This window comes from Octopus bimaculoides, chromosome 3 (assembly GCF_001194135.2).
Source record: "Octopus bimaculoides isolate UCB-OBI-ISO-001 chromosome 3, ASM119413v2, whole genome shotgun sequence".
Taxonomy (NCBI): domain Eukaryota; kingdom Metazoa; phylum Mollusca; class Cephalopoda; order Octopoda; family Octopodidae; genus Octopus; species Octopus bimaculoides.
In genome coordinates, this window is record NC_068983.1 from 147,857,650 (window position 1) to 147,862,765 (window position 5,116).

The window sequence follows — 5,116 nt, forward strand, 5'->3', positions numbered from 1 at the left end:
TCTCTCTCTCTCTCTCTCTCTATATATATATATATACATTTACATTGAGCTGAGTGTTGTGTTCTTGAGCAAGACACTTTATTTCACGTTGCTCCAGTTCACTGAGCTGTAGAAATATGTCACTGGCGCCAAGCTGTATTGGCCTTTGCCTTTCCCTTGAATAATATTGGTCGCCCGGTGAGGGGAGGCTGGTATGCATGGATGATTGCTGGTCTTCCATGAACAACCTTGTCCGAACTTGTGCCTCTGAGGATAACTTTCTAGGTGAAATCCCATGGTCATTTATGAACGAAGGGGGTCTTTACCATTTTGATAGATAGATTATTCTTTTATAAGAATAATGTTGTTGGTGACTTCGAAGTTTTGGCCTCCTTAGCCTTCATCGATTTGTGCTCCAAGTAAAAGATAAAAGATAAATACGATACTTTACAAAATGTATTGAGTTATCCTTCTGTTAATTTAAGACTGTTTTCATGGTACCTCAAAATTAGGCGGTGAGCCGGCAGAATTGTTAGCATGCCGGGTAGTAAGCTAGTGGCATTTCACCCGTCTTTACATTCTGAGTTCAAATTCCGCCGTAATCTAGAAGTTGATAAAGTAAATATCAGTTGAACACCAGTGTCCAAGTATTTGACTATTTTCTACCCACAACATTTCAGGCCTTGTGCCTATGGGAGAAAGAATTATACTGGTGTGTGTTTGTGTTTGTGGCGTATTTTTATCTGTTTTTGTCTACTAAAATTCACTTATTATCATTGATAGAAGATACTTATACAAAGTTTTATGCAAAAGGGCTGAACTTGAAACCGCGTTGCTAGGAAGTAACTTCCTAAAAATACACCCGTGGTGGTGGTGGGGAATGTGTGTATGTGAGAGAAGAAGAAGAAGAAGAAGAAGAGAGAGAGAGAGAGAGAGCTAAATTGTACGTTCAAAGTTCGTGTGAGAGACAGCCGGTAAAAGTAATTTATGTAAAAACAACGTGGCTTTGTCATTCATGTCTAAAATAGCATGTTTTGTAAGGGGAAAAAACACGTTTTAAATTAAATTAATTGTAAAATGAAATCACCCTAGGAATAAAATTGCGGAAAGATGAAACACATACGAGAAAGGAAGTTGCACTTTTTTTTTCTATATCTTTAATAGTTTTCGTAGTTCTGCGATGAAAGTGTCAATTAAACCAATCAAAATAACGGTAAATTACAAGAGAAGGAAGTCAAAACTTCACAAATTACGTAAAAGTATTGAAATACGTATAGAGATAAATAAATTACTGAACGAGGGCAACAGGATACGGACTGTGGCCAGTAAACAAAATGATGTATTACGTAAAAGGTCATACTTCATCCATGTCGTTAGGTCATATCAAGTGTCAGCTTGATTCTATAAGATGACACATTCTATCCGATGAGATGTCAATACAGAAACATACATTACTGCATTACTTATGTTTACACTAGTCCCTATAAAAAAAAAAAGACAATCGATATAATTGTTGGTTGATTGGTTGGTTGATTGGATAGTTGGTTGATTTCTCCAGTCACGCTTTAAATCCTATAGAAACAACAGGGAGGGTTAGGGAGAGTAAAACAGAGATACATAAGCAGTTATTATAAAAGATGCGGGATCAGCGCACCCATTGGGCTTGGTGGCAGGCTGTATGTAAAAGAATACCTTCCAGACATACGCACGCGAACTGTGAGAGAGAAGGCTCCATGAGAAAGGAAGATGAGGAGAGGGCGTAATTGACAGAATAGTTAGGGAAGAGAGAAAAAAATGACGAATTTGTTTTATTTGATTTAATTTTAAGGTAATAAATATTTTTTCTTTTGAAAATCAGTATACATTTCATCACTGTATAAACCATAAGAAACTTAATGAAAGTTAAATTATAATCATAGCATGTATGCTCTATATTTTTATGGCAAAAGTATGCTTCCAATGTTACCGTCATATGATGGCTAACACTCTTGTACATAGTGTTAGATATATTGACACAACAATTCTTTCTACACCAGAAACAAGGCCTGAAATGTTGTGGGAGACGGCTAGTCGATTACACTGACCTCAGTGTTCGACTGGTACTTATTTTATTGACCCCGAAAGGACGAAAGGTAAAGTCAACTTCGGAGATATTCGAACTCAGAATGCAAATCTAAAGAAATGCCGCTGAGCATTTTGTCCAGCGTAATAACGATTCTACCTGTATGTCGCCTTTATACTAACACATAATAATAGGCATAAGCTTTCCGTATATTGGAATTATTATTTTTACAAAACGTTCTTAGGTATATATATGTCAACACTAATATCCGAACCACTGGATGATTCGAAAAAAAAAACAAATAAAAACAACATACGTTGGTTGGAAAATAATACAATTACTGGCCTACAAATTTGTTGTTCCACTCCATCACAATTTCTTTAACGGTTTCCGTTTCTCTAAATGACTGGGCTGCAAACCATTGCTTCTCCTCGTTAAGTCCAGCATTCTAAACACCCTAATAAACGGAACAAACTTTTCTTATCAGATATGCATCCCTCTAGCCCATATGCCTTTAACATGGTTTTGATATCAAACTTGAATCTAAGGCAACGAGTTGGCAAAATCGTTAGAAGACCAGACAAAATACTTAATGGCATTTTACTCGTCTTTACGTTCTCAGTTCAAATTCCGCCATGGTCGACTTTACCTTGTATCCTTTCGAGGTCGCTAAATTGAGTATTGGAGGCGATGTGATCTACTTGATTGATCCCCGAAATTGCTAGCCTTGTGCCAAAATTTCAATCCAATATCAAACTTGAACCTCTAAGAGTTACCAATGTTGGAAGGATTGAAAAATGCGCATTTTTTTTTTTTTTTTTTTTTTTGTCGTAGCAAGCTGACATCACTCCTGTTGTAAACTTTGTTTTATGTTCAGCTGGATACCGAATGTTTTATGTTCAGCTGGATACCCAATGAACAACTATCATATAAAAGAGACCATCTCATAATTCTTGAACTACTTCCATTCAACTTGGATAAATTCTTCGGTTATTTATTTCAGCCAACGTATTTCAATACAAAAAAAAATTTTCCAAAATGAATTTAGGTGGTACAGCTGTAGCTAACAGAAAACTACCACCAATAGCTTACAATAGCGTTCGATAAAATGCACTCAGTTTATCAGAATTCAGATAAACGTTGTTAAGGCAATACGAAAGACGTCGTTACACGAGGATTAGAACATCCATTCTAGCAGAACTCCAATCAATATCTTATGCCAAGAAATATTTGCACTCTAGAAGGTACAAACTGATTGTCTCAGCTGACAGATACAGATTAAAGATACATTGACTTAATTGAAATGTTGGAAGTCTAAAATATATTCAGTTCAACATATTTTTTACATGAAGAACCTAGACATCATGCTTTGTAGAGATAAGATACTTTATGGAAAGGTAACTCCTTAAGGAGTGTTTCGAATGATTGATATATATTATATAATAGCATTTTGACCCAGCTCCTTGCAACTTAAAGTTTTTTAGGCTCGAAGAACGAACGTAGCTCGCCAAGAGTCTGCAAACTGAGTAAAAGGATGAGACAAATTCAAAGTGGTTTCAACTTTGATCAATTGAGGTCATGTGGTTTTATTTGTCTCCAAGCGAGATCTGATCTTTGTTTTTAGGTCCACATGGTCGGACAGGATGTCGATAGAGAGTTGTCGCCGCTATGTCTGGAAACTATAGTACGGTTTATTTAGCGACATCAGATCATATTACACTTGCTGGAGCGAGTTGTCGCGGGTTAGTGAAAAGTAACATTATTGCGACGACAGCCGTGGGAATAACCAGGTTTGGTGGTGGTATTAATTAAGGAAAACTTTCCTAGAACCCATATGTAATATAAACTTTTCAACTCCAACAACGTCAATTTCAGTTACTCCTGCTTAGATCGCACGCTACAATAGACACCAACACACACCTATGCAACCTCCGAAATGCACCCTACCGGTAACTTACGAAATCCTAGCAACTGGGAGGATACTGCTTTTCAAGGGCTCTGGTTTATAGAGCCACCCTCATACCACCCGATGAAATTCTAAGACAGTACACGGACGTGACAGCCAAAGAAAAAACCACTTCCTTATCCCGTTTTATCAGGAGACGCTCTGACCGCCAGAATGATTTTCCCAACATTGAATTGAGTATCATTAACAGAGCACCTTCGTACTCAACTGGAACTCGCAGTTGCAACCTCAGCGTCTGCGAGAGCCTGCAACTTACAATATCCAATGACAGGTAAATATATGCCCTGTTAATGAACTTCAAGCCACTGGAAGCTGACAAATCAGATACACAACCTTCGGTTCGCCTGCTTCATACTCTGGGGCGCAGTACTTAACTGCTACTTCTCGTACCGACTACAGCTCTATCCATACTGAAAATCCAATATAGTGACAGACATACCGCTCCGCTACATGTAGCAATAAACGCAACGAACTGATGTTGCAAAATAAACCATTCTATAGTCTCCAGACATAGCGGCGACGACCACTTATAGCGGCGATAACCAATATCATACCAGAACATGTGGACCTCACAACAAGCATAAGATCTGATATCGCCCCACATCAGTAACACTACGTGACCCGAGTTGACCAATAGTGGCCTAATATGTAGAAACCTTCTTGGATTTCTCTCATCATGTTACTGATCAGCAGATGTCTGACAAGCTAGGTTCGATGTACGCGCTTATGAAACTTTAAGTTACATGGAGCCGAGCCAAACTGTTATTAAATATAATACATGTAACATTGTCAATTGTGTTGTGTGTCGCCTTCTTTTGTTTCTTCAATCACTCGTATCCTCCCCCTTCGGTCATGACTGACCATGGGATTGCACCTAGAAAGTTACCCTCCCAGGCACAAGTCCGGGCAAGGTTGTTTATTGAAGACCAGCAGTTGCTCATGCATACCGGCCTCCCCTCTCCACGTCACTAGTGTTATCCAAGGGAAAGGCAAAGGGCGATACAGTTACTCCTGCTTAGATCGCACGCTACAATAGACACCAACACACACCTATGCAACCTCCGAAATGCACCCTACCGGTAACTTACGAAATCCTAGCAACTGGGAGG